The sequence below is a fragment of the Schistocerca cancellata genome, chromosome 1 (genome assembly GCF_023864275.1).
Source record: "Schistocerca cancellata isolate TAMUIC-IGC-003103 chromosome 1, iqSchCanc2.1, whole genome shotgun sequence".
Lineage (NCBI taxonomy): Eukaryota > Metazoa > Arthropoda > Insecta > Orthoptera > Acrididae > Schistocerca > Schistocerca cancellata.
In genome coordinates, this window is record NC_064626.1 from 346,743,453 (window position 1) to 346,769,129 (window position 25,677).

The window sequence follows — 25,677 nt, forward strand, 5'->3', positions numbered from 1 at the left end:
AATAAGCAACTCATTAAGCATAACCCTCAGTCCTCAGATATTCTGATGCATTGCAGTAAGGGTAACTGTTTTTGTGCGTTGGCTGAAGTACAACTGGATGAACCTAATTTTTGTGTCAATTTTTGAGTATCTTCAGTTTTAATTAGGGGCTGTATGGATGAATTGTATACTTGAAAATTTGATTTGTGGCTGCTAGTTTTATGAATATGAAAGTTGTTCACAACCTGTCTCTGAACATCTTTTGTTTCTGCCCTCTCTACACAAAAAAAACTGCTATTCTGTCACTTGTAACCACTGGGACTTTACCACTTGTGATAGTGCCCGTTTCTACATCTACATCTACATACATACTCCGCAATCCACCATACGGTGCGTGGCGGAGGGTACCTCGTACCACAACTAGCATCTTCTCTCCCTGTTCCACTCCCAAACAGAACAAGGAAAAATGACTGCCTATATGCCTCTGTACGAGCCCTAATCTCTCTTATCTTATCTTTGGGGTCTTTCTGCGAAATGTAAGTTGGCGTCAGTAAAATTGCACTGCAGTCAGCCTCAAATGCTGGTTCTCTAAATTTCCTCAGTAGCGATTCACGAAAAGAACGCCTCCTTTCCTCTAGATACTCCCACCCGAGTTCCTGAAGCATTTCCGTAACACTCACGTGATGATCAAACCTACCAGTAACAAATCTAGCAGCCCGCCTCTGAATTGCTTCTATGTCCTCCCTCAATCCGACCTGATAGGAATCCCAAACGCTCGAGCAGAACTCAAGAATGGGTCGTATTAGTGTTTTATAAGCGATCTCCTTTACACCCCACCCGTCACTTATCTGGTTTTGGTGTGTTTTCACCCCAGGTAATTGACTAACAGATCAACAGAGAGTGCAAAATTGCCGCAATGTCGGATAACGCTAAGAAAGTAATAAGGCCCTGTGACTCCTGATTGAACTGCAGTGGCAGTGTTGACATTAATTGGTTCAGAATTGATCCCTTTTAATTAAAAAGGGGTGCACATTGATGTTATATTCAGCTGTTGAACACCAGATGCAAATGTTGAACATAAAATTAATTAAGAAAGTGGCTTGGGATTTCAACTACTTGATTGAAAACAGATGCAGTCGATTAGCACAGATTTATTTTAACTCACGACCTTCAATCATCACATTACATGACTCTCCTAACAGGCAGTGGTAATAAATTGCGTTTCCGTGGAGTAAAGCGCGATAAATCAAAAGTAATTCCTATCGACTGACCCAGGTGTAATGCGAAGTGCGAGAAGAATTCTACAATACATGGCCCATGAAACCCTCGTGGAAAGTTTGCCGACGTGATCCAGCAAATTAATCAGTGGCCGGAGCGGACGCAGTATCACCGAATTCAGTGTGGCGGAGTGGTGTTGTTGTGCGGATGTCGGCCGACCTTGTGGTGCTGCAAGGCTGTGCTTGTCTACTCACTCCTAGCTATCTTGCTCAGTACAAAGCTGAACCAAAACTTCCTATCTCCAAGCTCAATCGTTCCATTTGCTAAGTCCTAAATTGCAGAGATGCTCACTCTTTCTCAGGCAAGATGAGTAAAGAACGTCATGTCCACACTCTAGGCAAGCTGGGAACAGAAGACCTCTATGGAGACTTCTCACAGTCTGCTCTTCGCCTCGGTTTCCCCTCCAGCAAAATCACTTACGCCAATTGCAGCGCAAGTCGCTTTAATTATGCGTCGCTTCCCAGCGCCGACCAATGCCTGCTCTGGGAAGTGAACAAATTCCCACAAAATTTCCCTTCCTATCAACTTCTGCTATTTAGCTCCTCCCAGGCCACCCATGAAGGTTAGCGTCTGCACAAACACCAATTTTTCCGGAATTCTGACTCCCAGGAGAGTACTTCAAATTCCTTGGTTCTACGTTCCCATCGGAGGCAGGCGTATTTCTTTCTGTCGCTCTTCACCTGATTTACTTCAGGCTCTCCAGACCGTGAATTCGGCGTGAAGTTGCTATAGTCACGAACACGCATATTTTGACCTCTGTTGACCGCTCCTCCGTAGCTTTGCATGGCTTTCTCGCATGTTTCACTGAAAACGGGACGACGGACATTTATCAACGGGCGTACAAGTTCTCCATCTGCTTCCCAGTACACCAGCATGGGGTCAAGCACCGACTCACTGTCACTCATCTTAAGGCAGCTGGAGGCCGCGCCCCGTTACCGCTTTCTCAGAGCTTGAGCTGCCCTAAGCTGCCTATTGTCACTTCCCTTCGCCGCTCACCAGCCGCGCATCGCGGTCATTTCTGCGTATTTCCCTGGGATAAACTAGCCTCCAGTAAATCGACGCGCTGCCACAAAATTTTCATGTCGTGTGAATTACCTTAAAACCATCACCCAAAATGATTATTCCAATATGTACACACTATACCATCTACAAGATGCATTGTGCCTTGTCAGTCATTTTGTTCAGCCCTACTGTTCGCTCAATGTGAGTTAGGTGATCTTTAATGACTTCATGAAGGGGCATAGTTCTTGCCATCTTACAAGATAAACCACATCTTCCCAAAATTCTACCAATGAACCAAAGACGACAATCCGCCTCCCCCACAACTGCCATTACATGCTTGTCCCACTTCATATCGCTCTGCAATGTTACGCCCAAATATTTAATCGACGTGACTGTGTCAAGCGCTACACTACTAATGTAGTATTCAAACATTACAGGATTCTTTTTCCTATTCATCTGCATTAATTTACATTTATCTATATTTAGAATTAGCTGCCATTCTTTATACCAATCACAAATCCTGTCCAAGTCATCTTGTATCCTCCTACAGTCACTCAACGACGACACTTTCCCGTACCCCACAGCATCATTAGCAAACAGCCGCACATTGCTATCCACCCTATCCAAAAGACCATTTATGTAGATAGAAAACAGCAGCGGACCTACCACACTTCCCTGGAGCACTCCAGATGATACCCTCATCTCTGATGAACACTCACCATCGAGCACAACGTACTAGGTTCTATTACTTAAAAAGTCTTCGAGCCACTCACATATTCGGGAACCAATCCCATATGCTCGTACCTTAGTTAGGAGTCTGCAGTGGGGCACCGAGTCAACCGCTTTCCAGAAGTCAAGGAATATGGCATCCGTATGATACTAGAGATGGGCAAAACTGTTCTTTTCAGAGATTGGATCAGAACTGTTCACTCCCTGAAATGAATTAGCTCTTTTTCATGACTCACCACTCATTTACAATATAAACTAAATGGAAGGCACATTGCCCTTTAAACTTGGTTTATTCCAGTACTATACCTGTATTTTGATCTTATTTGATCCTATTTTGAAGTAACACAGATAATGAGTAAGAATTTTGTATTGTTTATTGAAATTTCCACGATATGACAAAGTTTTTGATTATTGATTTATTTTGCACTATCGTGGTTTTTTGGGTGATCGGAAAATGTTGTAACTTGAGATTTACATTAACAATATATTTGGCTATAACGTATTAAAATTTCATTAACCTCATACAAATACATCGCAAGCCATATATTTTTAAAGTGAACGTTTCCTTTCGAAGACGCCTAAAATCGCAAAATCCGTACCAGAATAAGAAAAAAAAAATATAAATTTGGCTGTAAAACGAAAGTGCTGCATATAGCCTTACGCAGAATAAAACAAGGAAAATATTGGTGTATCACATTTTGCGATACGTTTATCGGTTCGCTCGTAATTAAAGCGTAAATTCGAGTGTCTATAATAAAAATCCTATAGTAAGAGGAGTCATCAGGAACCTAATCTAATCAGTTTAAACAAATAAAAATAAAATTAAAATAATTGATGTATACATAACATAATAATGTAATATACATAGCGGCATTACTACGAAGAACAATATCCAGTTGTGACGAACTCCGATGCAGAGGCGCTGAGTCGAGCAGGTCGAGCCGCGAGCTGTATTACTGCGTGAGCTGAGACCGCAGAGACCACAGTGACACCTGAGTCGCTTTGCTCAACGCTCTGGCTAGAGTCGAGACGGTGGGGCGAGCGTTGAGCGGGCGAGTTCCGAGGGAGGGGGTAGCGGTGAACTCACCCGCTCCGTGACATATAGTTCGTTCCCTTGCGAGCGGGTTTTTGCAAGTAGTTCCTATGTTATCCGCTAGGTGGCTCTCTGTCCTGTTGCTCGCATCAACTGCCCAGAGGGCAGGACGTGCGACTGAAACGATCGCCGACAGAGTGCGATGCGAAGTTACGCTGCGCCAGACACTGCGCGGCAGACGACGCACAGAGACGCCACGGCATATGTGAGACACAAAATCCAATGGGGCACTGCACAATGCAGGCAGCCAAGGTAGAAGCAGGGCAGAGGCCGGCGCTGACTGTGTTGTGTGGCGTGCACTGTGCTGTGACCAGCAGAGGCGCTGCTGATATGCTCCGTCTCTCTCTCTCTCTCTCTCTCTCTCTCTCTCTCTCTCTCTCTGCCGTGGGAAACGTTTGGAGCTACCGTTCTTTTTTTCTGAATCACTGATTGTTCACTCCTTTGAAAGATTGAACTCTATGAATTAGTTCAAGAGCGGATCCCCCATCTCTATCTGATACCCTTCATCCATGGTTCGCAAGATATAATGTGAAAAAAGGGCGAGTTGCGTTTCGCAGGAGCAATGCTTTCTAATGCCGTGCTGATGCATGGACAGCAACTTCTCTGTCTCAAGGAAATTCATTATATTCGAACTGAGAATATGTTCGAGAATCCTGCAACAAACCGTTGTTAAGTATATTGGCCTGTAATTTTGAATATCCGTCCTTCAACCCTTATATACAGACGCCACCTGCGCTTTTTTCCAGTCGCTCGGGAGTTTACGTTGGGCGAGAGATTCGCGGTAAGTAAGGAGCCAATGCAGTAGAGTACTCTCTGTAAAACCGAATTGGAATCACATCAGCACCTGGCGATTTATTTATTTTCAACCCATTCAGCTGCTTCACAACCCCAGGGATGTCTATCACTCTGTCCTCCATAAGGGAATCTGTACGAGACTCAAACGGCGGTATGTTTGTACTATCCTCCTGCGTGAAAGATTTCTCAAATGCTAAATTTAAAATTTCAGCTTTAGTTTTGCTGTCTTCCGTTGCCTGGCCAGACTGATCAGTGATTGACTGGATGGAAGCCTTCGACCCGCTTACCGATTTTACGTAAGACCAGAATTTCCTTGGGTTTTCAGCAAGATCTTTTGCTAAGGTATGACGGTGGTAGTGGTTGAATGCTTCGCGCATCGCTCTTTTTACAGCAGCACGAATCTCTACTAACTTTAGCCTGTCCTCATTCTCCCGATCTTCCTTGTACCGCGAGTGCAACTGCCTTTGCATCCTGAGCATTCTCCGAATTGCGCTGTTAAACCACGGTGGGTCTTTTCCGTCCGTAATCCACTTTTTCGGCACATACTTGTCAAATGCGTGATTTATAATGTGTTTAAAATTTGCCGATAATTCTTCCACGTCCATCGTACCGGAAGTAAATGAAGGCGATTCATTTACTAAGTGGGATGCTAACAACTGCTTATCTGCTCTTTCTAGTAAGAATACCCTCCTAGCCTTCTTGACCGACTTTTTAACTTTCGTAACCATAGTCGTAATGACAACATCATGATCACTAATCCATGTCTCAACACTGACACCGTCGATGAGGTCTGGTCTGTTCGTGGCTACCAGATCTAAAATATTTCCATTACGTGTTGGCTGTCGATTTAGCTGCTCAAGACAGTTTTCGGATAATGTGTTTAAAAGTAATTCACATGACGGCTTGTCTGTAGCACCTGTAATGAATCCATAGACATCCCAGTCTATACTAGGTAGGTTGAAGTTGCCTCCGAAAAATATAGCATGATCCATGATCCGGGTACTTCTGCGATACAGAGTGTAGACTCCCTTTGAATGATTCTAGAACTGTCATGGTGGGATCTGGTGGCCGGTAATAACACCCAACAATTAACTTTATTTCTCCTAGTCCTGTTAAACGTGTCCAGATAACTTCACTATCACACTCTACTTCGACCTCAGTAGACAACATTTTTGTCAACTGCAATGAAGACACCACCTCCTACAGTGTCTAATCTGTCTTTCTGATACACGTTCCAACCCCCACTGAATATTTCAGACCTTCCTATCTCAAGGTTCAGCCAGGTCTCAGTCCCGAGAATAATTTGCGCGCCACACGCTTCCTGGAGGGCAGTAACACTCTGAAAATTTACTGCTAATGTCTTGATAGCTGAAGTGTCTTTATACTGGGCGCGCCTTGATTTCCATGCCTGCACGTCGACTGGTGAGTGTTCATCAGGACACCTCGCACTACTGCCTAGCCTAAAAAAAACCCCATGTGCATGCCACAAGTACTCTGCTACCCAAGCAGCCGCTTCCTTTGTGTAGTGCACACCTGACCTATCTAGGGGCGTCCTACAATTCCCCACCCAATAGCGCAAGTCTAGAAATCTGCAACCAAGACCGTCACAGAGTCGACGAAGCCTCTGGTTGAGACCCTCCACTCGGCTCCAAACCAAAGGACCCCGATCCACTCTGGGAATGATGCTGCAAATAGAGAGCTCTGCTTGCACCCCGCATGCGAGGCCAGCGGTCTTCACCAAATCCTCCAGCCGCCCATACGAACTGTGGATCGCCTCAGAACCCAAGTGACAGGCATCATTGGTGCCGACGTGAGCAACTGCTTGCAGACGACTGCACCCCGTACGTTCGATAGCCGCAGGCAAGGCCGCCTCCACATCTTGGACGAGGCCCCCCAGTAGACAAACTGAATGCACGTTGGATTTCTTTCCAGACCTGTACACTATTTCCCTAAGGGGCTCCATCACCCTCCTAACGTTGGAACTCCCAATAACCAGCAAGCCTTTGCCCCCGTGTGCCTGCTTGGGCCCTGCTGAAGGAGCGGCCACCTGCCCACTGACAAGATCAACAGGTGAGGCCAGCCTCCAAATTGGCCCTCCGCCTCGAGCGACGCGAACGCGTTGCAGTCCGTCACTCACCCTGAGGTGAGGGCGGCCCCAACGCGCCGGGTACACTAGAAGGTGCCTCGGCGGCTGAGTCAGCGGACGCAGCAGGCGACACCTGGGGTGTCTCAAGCGACGCGCCAGACCCTCCGCCGTTGCTACACCTCGAGGCAGCAGCCTGAAGGCGGCTGATCGTGGCCAACAGCACGCTCAGCTGCTCGTGAATCGCGGCCAGTTCCTCCTGCGCCCGCACTCAGCACGCACACATCCTATCCAACCTACTGCTAATATCTAACGACTCCGCGAATTTATACTCTACGGCTATCAATAAGTAATATTACTCCTCTCAAATACGAGAATACGCCAGGATTTTATGTAATTAAATATGCAAGCGCACAAACACTCGCAAAGAAATTAAGAATCAAACTACAAAACAAATATGAAAGCTAAATATGCGACTCGCTACTGCACTGCTGCTGCACTGATACTTCACCAGCGGCTGCTCAAGGCTCCCCTTTAAATGATTTGTTATTAGCCCAGACAGTTTTCTCTTCCTTCTCCCATTGAGGAGTACAGTAGGGTCCTACACTGTGAATTATAAGCAGACTTGCTATACACATGGCCGAAAGTGAAAGCTAGAAACAATACTCTAAGACCATAATCGGCAGTGCGTGGAGTTCTCAGCCACGAACTTAAAAACAGTTGCATGGCCCTCTGCTACTCCATAGTAGAGTATTCATGCCCTGTCCGGTGCATGTCTGCCCACACAAATGAACTCGACGTGGCACTAAATAAGACCTGCATGCTTACTGCGGATGTCTGTGGCCCACACCATTGGCTAAGATATACCTATCATCCAGCGGTACTGCTTGTCCAGATATTCGTCATGAGGTTGCTGTCAGTGAGGAATGAACAAAGCTGGTCTATGTGCATACCCAACTATTGCTTGATGATGCCTCAAACACCTAGGGACTGTGATAAAATGAAAGGTTCATGAAAACCAGCAACATTTGCAAATGATTCATCCAAAGCAACACTGGAAATGTGGATAGTATAGGATCTCTAATGTTTTCAGTCTGCGTAGGATCAGCAGCAGTGCAGGGGGTTTTCGCTGACAGTACATTTGTGTACAGGGAAGTAGCGTCATTGGATGATCGTAAGGAATTACAGAAAGACTTAGACAGCATTTCCACATGGTGTAATGAATGGCAGCTCCTTAAATGTGGATACATGTAAGATAACGCCCATAACAAAGAGAAAGAACGGTATGGTATCTGATTACAAGATTAGTGCTGAAGATTTTGGGGGGCGTCACAACATAGAAGTATTTAGGGGTACTACTATGAAGTGATGTGATATGAGAGTATCACGAAAAATCGCTATTAGAGAAGGTGAATGGAAGACTGAGGTTAGTTGGGAGAGTTTTGTAATGGACGTCATGGATGAAGGGTATCAGACGGATGCCATATTTCTTGACTTCTGGAAAGGGGTTGACTCGGTGCCCCGCTGCAGACTCCTAACTAAGGTACGAGCATATGGGATTGGTTCCCAAGTATGTGAGTGGCTCGAAGACTTCTTAAGTAATAGAACCCAGTACGTTGTCCTCGATGGTGAGTGTTCATCAGAGATGAGGGTATCATCTGGAGTGCTCCAGGGAAGTGTGGTAGGTCCGCTGCTGTTTTCTATCTACATAAATGGTCTTTTGGATAGGGTGGATAGCAATGTGCGGCTGTTTGCTGATGATGCTGTGGGGTACGGGAAGGTGTCGTCGTTGAGTGACTGTAGGAGGATTCAAGATGACTTGGACAGGATTTGTGATTGGTATAAAGAATGGCAGCTAACTCTAAATATAGATAAATGTAAATTAATGCAGATGAATAGGAAAAAGAATCCAGTAATGTTTCAATACTAAATTAGTAGTGTAGTGCTTGACACAGTCACGTCGATTAAATATTTGGGCGTAACGTTGCAGAGCGATATGAAGTGGGACAAGCATGTAATGGCAGTTGTGGGGAAGGCGGATAGTCGTCTTTGGTTCATTGGTAGAATTTTGGGAAGATGTGGTTTATCTTGTAAGATGGCAAGGACTATGCCCCTTACATGAAGTCATTAAAGATCACCTAACTCACGTTGAGCGAACAGTAGAGCTGAACAAAATGACTGACAAGGCACAATGCATCTTGTAGATGGTAGAGTATGGACATATTGGAATAATCATTGTCGGGTGATGGGATGAACACACACCAAAACCAGATAAGTGACGGGTGGGGTGTTACAATCTATAAAGGAGACCGCTTATAAAACACTAATACGACCTATTCTTGAGTTCTGCTCGAGCGTTTGGGATCCCTATCAGGTCGGATTGAGGGAGGACATAGAAGCAATTCAGAGGCGGGCTGCTAGATTTGTTACCGATAGGTTTGATCATCATGCGAGTGTTACGGAAATGCTTCAGGAACTCAGGTGAGAGTCTCTAGAGGAAAGGAGGCGTTCTTTTCGTGAATCGCTACTGAGGAAATTTAAAGAACCAGCATTTGAGACTGACTGTAGTACAGTTTTATTGCCGCCAACTTAAATTTTGCGGAAAGACCCAAAGATAAGATAAGAGAGATTAGGGCTCATACAGAGGCATATAGGCAGTCATTTTTCCCTTGTTCTGTTTGGGAGTGGAACAGGGAGAGAAGATGCTAGTTGTGGTACGAGGTACCCTCCGTGACGCACCATATGGTGAATTGGAGTGTATGTATGTAGATGTAGAAGAAGCTAGGCAACCAATTCCACTATATTGTTACAATGCCTGGAGCCCTTCTGAAGTAGGAATGATAACAGACATCGAACAAATTCAGAGACATGCTGATAGGATCATTGTAGTTCAGTACAGCCGGTACGAAAGAGTAACAGATCTGCTCAGAGAACTTATATGGGAATCTTCGGAAGAAAGACTACGTACCTCTTGGGGAACCGTGTAAAACTTCTTGATTATCTAGAGACATGAAATTTTAAACATGATTCAGAACTGGATGAGAATGCAATAATAACTCGCTTGGTTGGTAACACCTGACATCTAGGCTGCCCTGCACAGCTGGCATGTTGTTTGGGTAGTATTATAATTCATTTAAGGTGGTATATGTGGTGAGCAGAGGGAGAGGAAGAGATGGATAGTGAGAGGAGGGAAGATGAGATGGACAGAGAGAGAGAGGAGAGAGGAGAGAGGAGAGAGGAGGAAACAGACAGAGGGGAGAGAGGAGGAAATGGACAGAGAGAGGTGGAAGGAGCAAATAAAAAGAAACAAATTATCGTATGGCATTGATGGCCAGGAGATCCTTTCTGTGGGAGTTCGGCCGCCGAGTTAGAAGTCTTATTTCAGGTGACGCCATATTGGGCGACTTGCATGTTGGTGATGATGAGATGATAATGAGGACAATGCAACACCCAGTCCACAAGTGGAGAAAATTTCCTGCCTAGCTGGGAATCGAACTTGGGCCCACTGCATGTAGGCAAGCACGTTACCATTCAGATAAACAGGTGGATGTTGAAGGAAGAGATAGCTAGAGGGGGGGGGGGGAGGGGGTAAACGAGGAGATGGACAAAGAGAGGGAAAGGAGCAGATAGACAGAGGAGAAGGAAGAGGAGATAGACACAGAGAGGTGGGAAGAGGAGATGGGCAGAAAAGGGGGAGTAGGAGATGGACAGAGGGCAGAGGAGATGCATGCAATATTTGTGATACATGTGTACAAGGCTTCTTTATTTAATTTTTTTGGTAAACACCAGTTAAACAGATTGGCAAATTATTAATAGATAGGTATAAAACTATCTCATTTCAGATATTTTCAGGCGAAAGACATTTAAATAAACCTGAAATTTTACAAATGTCTCTCCTATAATCTCAAAATATGTTTAAAATCAATTGAAAATTTTGGCACACACAAAACTAATAAAACAAAAAGGTTATTTAGATAAAAATTAAATTTTAATTTTAATACGTTTGTAAATCGGACTAAAAAATATAAAATAGTACCTCCTAGACTCATACAGGTTCCTAACCTCACACAGATAATTCAGAGTGTTTGTGACTGTAAATTTTTAGTAGTTACTAAAGTACCACTAAGATTTAAAGCGAAAAACTTGGGGCGCATACTGATGCAAGAGTAGTTCACCTTCTTACTTTGATTATCGCACGCGCCTCATGTTTTTTTGTTTGTTTTTTTTTTGTTTTAAATCGTATATGTATTTTTATTACTATTAATAATTCACAATCACAATTTTTCATGACTATCTGAATGACGATAGGAATCTACACTGATGAACCAAAATACTGCGACCTCTGTCCACAACGACGTTGGATACCGCCTGGTGGCGTTGCAGGCACGTGACGCGATAAGAAAGAGATATAAGCGCAGCAGACACGGACGGGGTTTTGCCCTAACGAGACATAAGCTGCAAATGTGGAAATCCATTGCGATAATCGAGTTTGACAAATCGCAGATTATTATTACACACATCCCGTGACCGATCCCGAAAACGACAAATCTGGTAGAATGTTCACTTGCTACTGTCGTGAGCATCTGCGGAAAGAGGTAGAAGGGCAGGTTCAGACGCTTGTCCTCTCTGTAGAATAGATGGTGATCTGTGGCATCTCTCCCGAAAGAGCACAATGCTGGTGCACACACGACTGTTTCGGAGCACACCGTTCATCATACACTGCTGAAGATGGACCTCCGCACCAAGACGACCCCTATGTGTTCACTTGTTGACCCAACGACATCGTCAACTACGACTGTAGTGGGCGCATTCGACTGTCGATCAAAGGAAGCGTGTTGGCTCTTCGGGTGACTCGCATGGTAGCTACACTAGGTCGATGGTCGTCCCCACAAACGTCGTGATCGAGGTTCAGGCGGCTCGAAACGCGCAGCGCGTCAAGGGCGAAGACTGGTGGCAGCAGTATTATGCTATTAGAGACTTTTTCCTACGCTTGCACGGGGCCTGTGTTAGTAATAGAAGACACAGTGACAGCTCGAAACACCTGCATCCCTTCATGCTTGATGTCCACCCGGCGGCGATGTCATCTTTCAGCAGTATAATTGTCAGTGTCTCGGAGCCAGAACCGTGCTACAGTGGTTTGAGAAGCATTACAGCGAACTCACGTTGATGTTTCGGCGAGCAAATCCTATGGAATCGCCTATTGCAGGCCATCACCACCTGCGGAAATCTGAGGCTCGTCATTAAGCGAAATACATGACCTGTGCGTAGACATCCAATGCCACATACCTCCACAAACCTAACAACAAACTGCGGATCCCTGGATCAGTGGTGTATCTCTTTTCAAAGACGGACAAACAAGCTATTAAGCAGGTGGTCATAATATTTTGGCTCATCAGTGTATATAGGTCTAGGAGACATTACTTTGCACTTTTTATTCCGGTTTAAAACGTAGTATTTTAAAGTTTATTTTTATTTAAATGATTATTTTTCTGGTTGTATACATCATTGGTCCTTTTCAACTAATGTGGGTTATTTACAGCGAATTTCATGAGGGAACACGCATACGATGAAGCAGTAGTCAAAAACGCCTAATAACTTAAACAGCTGTCTGTAAGATGATCGTAGGTAAGCACATCATATTATCCAGAATGAGATTTTCACTCTGCAGCGGAGTGTGCGCTGATATGAAACTTCCTGGCAGATTAAAACTGTGTGCCCGACCGAGACTCGAACTCGGGACCTTTGCCTTTCGCGGGCAAGTGCTCTACCATCTGAGCTACAGAAGCACGACTCACGCCCGGTACTCACAGCTTTACTTCTGCCAGCATCTCGTCTCCTACCTTCCAAACTTTACAGAAGCTCTCCTGCGAATGCCACGGAGTGAGTACCGGGCGTGAGTCGTGCTTCGGTAGCTCAGATGGTAGAGCACTTGCCCGCGAAAGGCAAAGGTCCCGAGTTCGAGTCTCGGTCAGGCACACAGTTTTAATCTGCCAGGAAGTTTCACATAATATTATTCTTACAGCCCATTTTTGAACAATCAAAACTTTCTTGAGTTGCTCCAGAGCACTATTCCATGCTACATCACTAAATGAAAATACGCAAAATATTTTAACTTACTGATTTGTCTGTCTTCAAGATTTTCAATGATCCGAAGTGCATATGTAGGTGACTTGACTGAGTTGTTTTGGGAATTAAAAAATATGTTTTCTCCATTATAAATTCTCGTCAGTACGGACACCTAAAAGTTTTTAATTTTATACCCCAGTTATTGTTTCCTTGCCGTGTGTTCCATTTGTCATCATTGTAGGACCTCCAGATGTGCAGAACTGAATAGATTTTGTTTTTTACTTTAAAATAAATTGAGACTGAGATCATTTGCAGAAAACTACTCAATAATAATTTTAGTAATGTTACTTACCATTTCTTCTGTTGCTGTATATATTTTTGGACTAATTAGAGTACTAGTGTCATCTGCAAAAGGAACTAATTCCACTTGTTGGATATCAGACGGAAAGCAGTTAGCGTATATGAGAAACAATAGTGAACCTTAGAATGAGCCTTATGGATGTGGAACTCCATAAGCGATTTCTCCCCAAGGAGAAGAATCTCCTCTGCATATATTGGTTTATGTATTAAGTAATTTCTTTTTTGTGTTTCTTCTTGTAGTGATGCTTCTGACGCAAATAAAAAGAAGAGGAGAGATCGAGAAGACCAACGAAAAGCGGAATATTTCGTCAGGTGTTCGTGTAGTGATGCGAGAGCGTTTTGAATATGATCAGTCAAATCCAGTTGCAGACGCTAGAAGAAGGACGTTGGGAGGCACGGAGACGTTTCCCGTTAAGGAAGTGTCAATCAACATATTATTAATCATTCCCACATAGGTCTCGCGAAATGATCACGGCGAGAAAGTAAGCGAATGGAATAGGGAAAGTGAGAAATGACAGTGGTGCCTAAAGTGCCTTCTGTTGTGGCGTAGCAAGAGCCACGCCACTCGGAGGTAGCCGAAAGGCACGCGATTTAATGCAGACGGGCGTGAATTCTGGAACAGGATCACAATTGAATGGTAGCAAGAAAAGTACATAGTTGCTTTATACTTAACTTTTATTCTCTGATGAATACAGCGTTCTTCTTGAGACATTTATACTATAACTCTCAAAGTAGGTAAGGCTAATGGCGCCTTGCTAGGTCGTAGTCATGTGCTTAGCTGAAGGCTATTCTAACTGTCTCTCGGCAAATGAGAGGAAGGCCTCGTACGTCTAGTCGCTAGCAATGTCGTCCGTACAACTGGGGCGAGTGCTAGTCCGTCTTTCTAGACCTGCCATGTGGTGGCGCTAGGTCTGCAAGTACTGATGGCGGCGACACGCGGGTCCGACATGTACTAATGGACCGCGGCCGATTTAAGCTACCACCTAGCAAGTGTGGTGTCTGGCGGTGACACCACATTCCTCCCCCGCAAAACGGCGAACGGTCGTGTTATAAGGCTTCCGCCCGCCGTGGGGAGGGCCCCATGTTGACGTATGCGATGAGGTGGGGAGCCTAACAACAGGCGAGGCTGTGCCACCCGCACCCGGCCATTCGGTCCGAGGGGAGCTAGGAAACGCCTGGAAACCTACTCCAGGGTGCACGTCAACATGCGGCGTATGCGCCCGGAATGAGACAGGGTCGACCTCCATTGCGTCGGGGTAGCCGACGCGCGATGACGCCATGCGGTCCGGAGCGGGCAAGAGTTCCATGGCGGAGGACAGCTGGTCACGGGAGGCGATCGGCGGCGCGTGACCCAGGGAGGCAGATGGCGGCTGCAGCGAAGCGTCCTCTGCGGGCTGCGCCGTCGGCGGCTGCTGCGGCGGCTGCGGCGGCGCGACGCCATGGGGCAGAATGGAAGGCATCGTCGGTAACACCTGGGGATGAGGCGAGCCAGTAGATGGGTCCCCAGGGCGCTGACCGGACGGCTCCGTCGCTGAAAGCAGACGGGGAGCGGCAGAACCCAGGCGACGACAGAGGCGCAGCTGATTGAGATGCCGACGCACCTCACCAGAGGCCCCCATAACCAAATACATCGCGCGGCCGAGGCAGCGAAGAATGCGCCCTGCGAGCCAACGCCTTGAACCGCGATAGTTGCGATATAATACAGCGTCGCCAGGAGCAAAAGCAGGAGTCTGCCGCTGCACAGGAACCTGATGCGGCGGATGCAGCAAAGACATCAAGGTTCGATGAGGACGACCGTGAAGCAACTCAGCCGGCGAGCGACCATCGCGGGGCTGAGAGCGATAGGAAGACAGAAATAGCAACAACGCGTCCTCCCGAGAATGCGACTCTTTCAACTTCAACATCTGTGACTTAAAAGTCCGGACCAAACGTTCAGCGGCACCGTTTGACTGAGGCGAAAACGGCGCGGATGTCAGATGTTGAATACCATTGGCCTTGCAGAATGACTGAAATTCTGCGGACATGAATTGTGGACCATTGTCAGAAACAATAGTCTGCGGAAGACCTTCAATGCAAAAGATAGCAGACAACGCTTGGATGGTGGCAGAGGACGTCGTGGAAGACATCCGGACAACAAAAGGAAAATTACTGAAGGGATCGACAACAACCAACCATCGAGCATTCCAGAATGGACCAGCAAAATCTATGTGTAAGCGTTGCCAAGGGGAAGCGGCTTTCGGCCAAGCAAAGAATTTCCGCGGCGGTGCGGATTGTTGTTCGGCACACGCCATGCAAGAAGAGCACATATTCGTAATCGCAGCATCGATTCCGAACCAAGTACAGTGCTGACGAGCAAGTTGTTTCGTACGCACTATACCCCAATGTCCTTGGTGGAGAAGCTTTAAGACAGATGACTGTAACGAACGTGGGACCACGACCCTAGACTGATCATTATCAGAACGCAACAACAAAACACCACGTCGTACAAAAAGTCTCTCCTTGTGAGCAAAAAATCTGCGAACCAACGGATCCTCGATCCGTGACTTCGACAAGGGCCATCGTGTAGCAACAAAACGCAAAACGGTAGCAAGGACAGGGTCAACAGCTGTGGCTGTAGCTACACGACGAAAATCAATCGGAAACGATTCGACCACGTCATCAGTTTCCGCATCAATGAACATGCAAGCAAGTTCGGAAGAATCGAATGCTTTATCCTCGGCAACAGGCAAACGGGACAACGCATCTGCGTTTCCGTGCTTAGCAGTGGACCGGTACAAGATATCGTAGCGGTACTGCGAGAGGAAAAGAGACCAGCGAATGAATTTCTGCGCTGTACGTGGAGGTACAGGCTTGTTCGGATGAAAAAGCGATGTCAAAGGTTTGTGGTCTGTAATGATGGTAAAGTGACGACCATACAAGAAATCGTGAAACTTCGTAACACCAAACACGAGAGCCAAAGCTTCTTTCTCTATCTGGGAATAATTTCTTTGCGCTGACGAGAGCAATTTGGACGCAAAGGCAATAGGGCGATCATGCGAACCATCTTTGTGCGCAAGCACAGCACCGATCCCGAAATCCGATGCATCTACCATCAACAAAAGGGGTTTCTGGGGATCGAATGGCGTAAGGCAAGTATTTGAAAGCAACGCCGATTTCAAGTGGCGAAAGGCGCGTTCGCATTCCGTCGACCAGACGAACGGAACACCTTTACGGCGTAAGCGATGAAGCGGCGCTGAAATGGAAGAGGCATTGCGCAGGAATTTATGATAATAATTAATTTTTCCCAACACACTCTGTAGCTGCTTCAAAGTTTGTGGTGCAGGCAAGTCCTGTATGGCACTGAGGTGCTCTGGACTCGGATGGATGCCTTGGGCATTTATGACATGTCCCAGATACGGCAAGTCACGAGCAAAAAACACACATTTCTCCTTCCGCAAGCGAAGACCATTCTGTCGCAAGACCTGAAATAGTGTTCTGAGATTTTGTAAATGTTCTGCTTCTGTCTTTCCTGAGATCACTATATCGTCCAGATAGTTAGCTGCAGTAGGGACCGACGCACAAATAGTTTGTAAATATTGCTGAAACAATGCAGGGGCGGATGCACACCCGAATGGCAGTCTTTTGAATCTGTATAGTCCAAGATGCGTGTTAACCACCAATACGCGCTGGGATTCTTCGTCCACCGGTATTTGCAAGTACGCATCTGCTAGGTCCAACTTTGAAAAATATTTTCCCGGGCACAGTTTGTCAAAAAGATCTTCCGGGCGGGGCAAAGGAAAAGTAGCAGTCACTAGTTGTGGATTCACTGTTGCTTTGAAGTCCACGCAAAGTCTCAATTTGCCGGAAGGTTTTTGCAAAATCACTAAGGGTGAGGCCCAGAGAGAAGCCTGCACACGTTCAATGACACCTTGCGATTCTAAATCTTTTAATGTTCTTGCGACCTCATCACGCAATGCGTGGGGAACATTGCGCGCTCTGAAAAATTTCGGTTGCGCGTTGACTTTTAGTTCCAAATGTGCTTCATAGTTCTTAGCGCAACCAAGGCCCGGTGCAAAAATGTCTGCAAATTCCTCACAGACTAGAAACACTGGCTGAAGGCACAGTCTGGTTCACTGAGAGAACCCGATTCACAATAGACAAGTTAAACAATTGAAATAAATCTAAACCAAACAAGTTCACTGCAGCAGAAGAACGAAGAACGTAAAACGACACAAGTTTTGTTTGTCCCTTGTATGTTGCAAGAAGGCTGCACTGTCCTAACACAGGGATATGCTGTCCTGAATAACTAGTGAGCTGAACTTTTGCGGCACGCAACGGCGGTGCGCCCAGTTGTTTGTACGTGGCGTGATTGAGCAATGAAACTGCAGCTCCGGTATCGAGCTGGAATGGTATCACTTGTCCGGCAAAGTCCAAATCTACAAAGAGTTTATTGTCCTGCTGACGACAAGAGCGACTGTTTTGTGCAACTTGAACAGACTCTGGGACTGAATCACTTGCGACGTGACGGGATTGCCGTCGACGTCGACGCACACTTTGTTTGGGACGAACACAGTCACTAGTAGAGAGAGGAACACTGGGCGGAGTGGCATTAACTACATGAATGTCCATGGGCGAATGTTCCCGAGCCTGAGTGTCCGTGGTTCGATTCCGGCGCGAAGCAAAGGGCCTGGAACGGTTGTGATTGTCTGATCTGAGCTTTTTCTGGCAAACACTTTGAACATGTCCTTTCTTGTGACAGTAAAAGCAAATAGCTTGGCGTGACGGGCAATTTTCACGCGAATGTCTAGTTGCACACCGCGGGCATGATTTCACGGCATTTGTGTGCTGGCGAGGCACACCTGGTTTAGAGCGCGGCGGCAGCTGCGTCGAAGTGCGCGAGGGCCGGTTACCGGGCCGCGCAGCGCGTCCAGCGGGCCGGTTAATGTTACACACTGCTGGCGAAGTTTCAAAAGATTCCTGAGCACAGTCAAGTGTGTCTTGCCTATCCAATATGTCTATCACTTGTTGAAGGGAGGGATTAACTAGTTTCAAAATCTGTTCCCTTATGCGAACATCAGAAACGTTCTGTGCTATTGCATCACGCACCATTGTATCTGAATAAGGAAGGCCACAGTCACACTGAAATTCACAATCCCTAGTAAGGCCTTGCAAAGTTGCAACCCACTCCCTATTAGTTTGACCGGCCGTACGTTTTGTACGAAAAAACGTATACCTTTTCGCAACTACATTAACTGTTTCTTTGAAATAGGCATCTAAAGCCGACACAATTTCTTCGTAGGACAGTGTAGCTACGTCGCGTCGGGGAAACAATTTCACTATCACACGGTACGTTTGCACGCCGACACAAGACAATAAGTGAGGCTGCCGCTCGTTACCTTGAATTCTGTAGGCGGCGAGATGGAATCCAAACTGGCGAGACCATTCCGGCCAGCTCTCCTGAGTTTGGTCAAACTGGCGAAACTGCGGTGCAACTGCATGTTGTGGCTGCAGGAGCGGCGAAGCGGCGGCGGCCGCATCGTTTTGCAGCGCACGTTGACCCTGGACGAGCTGTCCCAGGGCATCCAATAACGCCTGCGTCTGCTGATTCTGCAAGCGATAAAATTCGGACAGTACATCTGGAGATTGTGGCGAAGCCATGACACAAGTAAATGTAAGCAATTAGAAAGAACAAAACCCTTTTTTAACTCGTCGCCAAACTGTTGTGGCGTAGCAAGAGCCACGCCACTCGGAGGTAGCCGAAAGGCACGCGATTTAATGCAGACGGGCGTGAATTCTGGAACAGGATCACAATTGAATGGTAGCAAGAAAAGTACATAGTTGCTTTATACTTAACTTTTATTCTCTGATGAATACAGCGTTCTTCTTGAGACATTTATACTATAACTCTCAAAGTAGGTAAGGCTAATGGCGCCTTGCTAGGTCGTAGTCATGTGCTTAGCTGAAGGCTATTCTAACTGTCTCTCGGCAAATGAGAGGAAGGCCTCGTACGTCTAGTCGCTAGCAATGTCGTCCGTACAACTGGGGCGAGTGCTAGTCCGTCTTTCTAGACCTGCCATGTGGTGGCGCTAGGTCTGCAAGTACTGATGGCGGCGACACGCGGGTCCGACATGTACTAATGGACCGCGGCCGATTTAAGCTACCACCTAGCAAGTGTGGTGTCTGGCGGTGACACCACACCTTCCATGGGACCCACGGAATGCCACGATGTGGCTGCCGAAATGATCACCAAGCCATGCCACTTTTCACTCTTGGGACATAAACTCGGCCAGAAGTTGGAAACAGTGTGAAACAAGACTCACCCGAACAAATGACTTCCTTCCACTGCTCCATAGCCCAAGTCTTGTGGCTGAGGCACTACATTTTCCTGTCACATGATTTGTCGTTACTTATCTTTGGTTTTTGGAATTCCTGCTCGCCTTGAAGTTACCTGCTTCTGCAGCTCCATTCGTGAGATTTTGGTGCTGACGGGGTTCGTGAGGGCGACATTCAGTTCTACAGTGGCTTTTGGTCTTCCCTATAGGTAGTGCCACGTGGCCGTCCGCAGCCCGGTCTTGTTGTAACCGTGAACTTTTTTCTCCAACGCCGGCCGGTGTGGCCGAGCAGTTCTAGGCGCTTCAGTCTGGAACCGCGTGACCGCTACGGCGCAGGTTCGAATGCTGCCTCGGGCATGGATGTGTGTGATGTCCTTAGGTTAGTTAGGTTTAAGTAGTTCTAAGTTCTAGGGCACTGATGACCTCAGCAGTTAAGTCCCATAGTGCTCAGAGCCATTTTATGCGCTTTAACGTAAGGTCTCTGTCTACGGAGCACGTGCAAGTTGGAAAAACCTCACTCGTCTAGAGGGGCGGGGAGTTCCTAAGCAGAATTCCACGCCTGAATGCGCAGCTTCGAATCGTTGTAGGTTTTCGGTACTGGAAAAGTAGCCTCGTTAGTCACCAAAGATCACCAACTCCGACTTTCCTCAGCTGAGATTCACTCAGAGGTGGCCGGTCACCACTTCTCCTAACAAGCACAAGCATCTTTATTTAAACAAACACTGGGAAGGACAGACCTTCTACAGCCCCTCTTCAACCTACTCCCCAACGTTAAAGTTCAAACCAAACAATACCTTGTAAGGGAGAGCTCCATTTCCACAGTCAAAAAGTCCATCACCGAACACCACACCAATCCCCAGCAGGTGAGGCAGAGCTGTCAGCTGCCATGGCCGCTGTGCTGCCTAGACATAAAGAGTCCAGCAACCAGCAGTCAGCTCACCGTCTGTCATGGGGTGGCCGAGAGGTTCTAGGCGCTACAGTCTGGAACCGCGCGACCGCTACGACCGCAGGTTCGAATCCTGCCTCGGGCATGGATGTGTGTGACGTCCTTAGATAAGTTAGGTTTAAGTAGTTCTAAGTTCTAGGGGACTGATGACCTCAGAACTTAAGTCTCATAGTGCTCAGAGCCATTTGAACCATTTTCTCCAACCCCTGTAGATGTCCCATCTATACCAGTGAAACCAACGCTGCCTACAGAGGCCGACGGTTTACCCAGCCAGATATAATGACATGCGGAAATGTAGTTTTCATTTTAAGCAGCTGGTCTCTAGAAAACAATACTGAATGTGGTGCTCGATTGTTTAGAGACAATGTACGGAGAAGCCGGCCGCGGTGGACGAGCGGTTCTAGGCGCTTCAGTCCGGAACTGCGCGACTGCTACGGTCGCGGGTTCGAATCCTGCCTCGGGCATGGATGTGTGTGATGTCCTTAGGTTGGTTAGATTTAAGTAGTTCTAAGTTCTAGGGGACTGATGACCTCAGATGTTAAGTCGCATAGTGCTCAGAGCCATTTTTTGAATGTACGGAGACTGAATCCAGCGTCCACTCTAGTTGTATTTACTCCTTCGTTGGCGATGTTCTTACACAGGTAATGAGTGCTTGGTGCTAATTTTGAATGAGAGAACGTGAAAATGTCTACGTTATTGGAGGCAAGAGGCGTTATGTTAATGGAAAGACCTAACTTCGGGGGCACATTGTTGAAGTAATTAAAAGTCGTGTATACAAAGCCGACTAACGCAAACAGGAATTTAGATGCCACTTCGCAGCACCACCCAGCCCACAAGCAGGCAGTACTCAACACTTTGTCTTCACGTAGCTGCCGTATCAGCGATGACGACAACTTGGAATCGGAGTTAAATTTTTTAAAGAGAACATTGAAAGGAAATGGTTATGATAGGGCTTTCAGGCGGAATATTAATAACGCTAATAAGAATGACGAGGAACCGCCCTCTCACTCGGTTAGGCTACCGTTCGTTTCTGGGGTCGGTGACCGCTTAAGCAGAATTTTAAAGAAAAATGGTATTCAGCCATCTTTCTTTAGTCAAACCAAAATAAAAGATTTTTTCCGACGGAAAACGGATGCACCTGATTGCCTCCACAATGTAGGCATCTATCAAGTGACATGTGGCTGCAGCAAAATGTTTATAGGCGAAACAGGAAGAACTGTTAAAGAACGCATTAAGGAACCCGAAAGGCACATGCGGCTAAGCCGGCCGCTGTGGCCGAGCGTTTCTAGGCGCTTCAGTCTGGAACCACGCTGCTGCTACGGTCGCAGGTTCGAAATCTGCCTCTGGCATATATGTGTGTGATGTCCTTAGGTTAGTTAGGTTTAAGTTGTTCTAAGTCTAGGGAACTGATGACATCAGATGTTACGTCCTATAGTGCTTAGAGCCAGAGCCATGCGGCTAAAACAAAGTGCAAAATCGGCAGTAGCGGAACATCATGAGAACTGTGGCTCTGACATCGATTTTACTAACGTACGTGTGCTGGCTAAGGAAACAAACATTTGTAGAAGAAAGGTCCGAGAAGCGGTTGAAATTTCCAAGAATGCATTTAATTTCTGTGGAGAGGACGGCAATAGGCTTCCGGCATCGTGGCTCCCCGCCATCAAGGAAGTGAATATGCGGCCGCGGTATGCGAGCGACATAAACAACGAGCTGCGAGTCACCTCGGCGGACAATAATATTTTGAGTAAACATTCCCCTTCTCCTGCTCTGTCCGTTACGAATCTAGCCAATAGTGACGGCCAACCAACAGCAGTACGAGGAATTTCAACCAATAACCCTTCTCCAGCGTAAGTGTGGAATAGTGCCTTTCTATCCAATGACGATGGGCCATCAACAGTATCCACAGGAGTTTAGCCAACAACGCTCCTTCTTCTGCATCAGTGCGGGAATATTAGCCTGCGACTATGGCCCACCAATGGTAACCATAAGAATTTTAACCAACACTACCACTTCTCCAGCAAGAACGCGGGAAAACTCCCCTTTAGAAGAAGGCGCGACACTCGTCCCTGACAGTGTTTCAGCAGTAGTGAACACCGGAAGATCCTGAGGACGATTCCAGCAGAGGGGTCGAAACATCGATCATTTTAGAGGAAATATGATGCAGCCTAATAACCCAGAAGATTTTAACTTTATTGCTTTTGTTTGTATGTCGAGGGGGGAGGGCGGCAGGATTCCAAAGACTTAACTGTTCTTCTGTCAACATATCTCTAAAGAACATGATCCATAGTTTGCTCGAGTTTGACACATAACTCTACACCTTCGATGTCGGAATGAAATCATGCCAGATCCTATGTGCTAAATGAGGTAACACCATTCTTACCGGTATTACTTAATATACAGATGTTTCTGTTTTTTATCAGTATCAATATCAGTATCTCGATAGAGCCTGACAAAAAGTGTATATACACTCCTGGAAATGGAAAAAAGAACACATTGACACCGGTGTGTCAGACCCACCATACTTGCTCCGGACACTGCGAGAGGGCTGTACAAGCAATGATCACACGCACGGCACAGCGGACACACCAGGAACCGCGGTGTTGGCCGTCGAATGGCGCTAGCTGCGCAGCATTTGTGCACCGCCGCCGTCAGTGTCAGCCAGTTTGCCGTGGCGTACGGAGCTCCATCGCAGTCTTTAACACTGGTAGCATGCCGCGACAGCGTGGACGTGAACCGTATGTGCAGTTGACGGACTTTGAGCGAGGGCGTATAGTGGGCATGCTGGAGGCCGGGTGGACGTACCGCCGAATCGCTCAACACGTGGGGCGTGAGGTCTCCACAGTACATCGATGTTGTCGCCAGTGGTCGGCGGAAGGTGCACGTGCCCGTCGACCTGGGACCGGACCGCAGCGACGCACGGATGCACGCCAAGACCGTAGGATCCTACGCAGTGCCGTAGGGGACCGCACCGCCACTTCCCAGCAAATTAGGGACACTGTTGCTCCTGGGGTATCGGCGAGGACCATTCGCAACCGTCTCCATGAAGCTGGGCTACGGTCCCGCACACCGTTAGGCCGTCTTCCGCTCACGCCCCAACATCGTGCAGCCCGCCTCCAGTGGTGTCGCGACAGGCGTGAATGGAGGGACGAATGGAGACGTGTCGTCTCCAGCGATGAGAGTCGCTTCTGCCTTGGTGCCAATGATGGTCGTATGCGTGTTTGGCGCCGTGCAGGTGAGCGCCACAATCAGGACTGCATACGACCGAGGCACACAGGGCCAACACCCGGCATCATGGTGTGGGGAGCGATCTCCTACACTGGCCGTACACCACTGGTGATCGTCGAGGGGACACTGAATAGTGCACGGTACATCCAAACCGTCATCGAACCCATCGTTCTACCATTCCTAGACCGGCAAGGAAACTTGCTGTTCCAACAGGACAATGCACGTCCGCATGTATCCCGTGCCACCCAACGTGCTCTAGAAGGTGTAAGTCAACTACCCTGGCCAGCAAGATCTCCGGATCTGTCCCCCATTGAGCAGTTTGGGACTGGATGAAGCGTCGTCTCACGCGGTCTGCACGTCCAGCACGAACGCTGGTCCAACTGAGGCGCCAGGTGGAAATGGCATGGCAAGCCGTTCCACAGGACTACATCCAGCATCTCTACGATCGTGTCCATGGGAGAATAGCAGCCTGCATTGCTGCGAAAGGTGGATATACACTGTACTAGTGCCGACATTGTGCATGCTCTGTTGCCTGTGTCTATGTGCCTGTGGTTCTGTCAGTGTGATCATGTGATGTATCTGACCCCAGGAATGTGTCAATAAAGTTTCCCCTTCCTGGGACAATGAATTCACGGTGTTCTTATTTCAATTTCCAGGAGTGTATTTGAGAGACTGAGTGACTTGGTATGAACATCAACCGCAGTAGGTGAATCTAACAACTCGGCCTTCTGCCCAATGAGGCGGGAAGGTGTACTTTTAATGCTCCTCGAATACAGCACTTCCCTTTGACACATAGGCAACCTTTTCTGGCGAAAAGGCCCATCTATACCACTTTGTTGCATTTTCTAAACGTTACTTTGTAACTGAATGTGTTTTATATCATGACAAGAAAGCTACACTTTGTTTCACCGTTATTGTGCTCTGTATATTCTCTGAGATGAGTTGGCATCCGTTTTTACGCCATGAACGGTCCATCCTTTACATGTCTTTATTCAGCTCACCACAGTGTTTCGGATGCAATTATTTTATATTATGTGTATTTTAATAGTAGCTTTACAATAAGACTTTGACTTTATTTTTATTGTATGTTTCTGCATGACTGTGTTAATGAATATGAGCGGGCATGGGAGGAACAGGACACGATTTTAACTGGAAAAATTAGTTTTTAGACTTTGAGTGTTTAACATTATGAGTGTGCCAAACACAAAATATTTTAGCAAAAAAAAAAAAAATGGTTCAAATGGCTCTGAGCACTATGGGACTCAACATCTTAGGTCATAAGTCCCCTAGAACTTAGAACTACTTAAACCTAACTAACCTAAAGACATCACACACACCCATGCCCGAGGCAGGATTCGAACCTGCGACCGTAGCAGTCCCGCGGTTCCGAACTGCAGCGCCAGAACCGCTAGACCACCGCGGCCGGCAAAATATTTTAGCAGCAGAAAGAACAGGAGCAGCATGATTATGCACTGTAAATTAGTAAGGAAGAAAATATTCGAGGAACTTATACTGGTACCTCATAACTATACCGCTGTACAATAAAAAGTACTGCAACGCCGTGAGAGTATATTATGAATAGGAAGGATGAATAATAATGATGCCCATCGCGTCGTCATCGGAGACAGATTGCTGACTGAGATAGACCAGGATGGAAGAGGAAAATGGACAAGGTCTTGCTGGAGAAGGTAACACAGCCCAACATTCGTCTCAAGTGATTTAGGGGAGCTACAGAAATAATTGTTTCATAAAATCAGAAAGTCGCAGAGTAATTTGAACTCTGGCCTTTCTGAATACTAATGCAGTGATT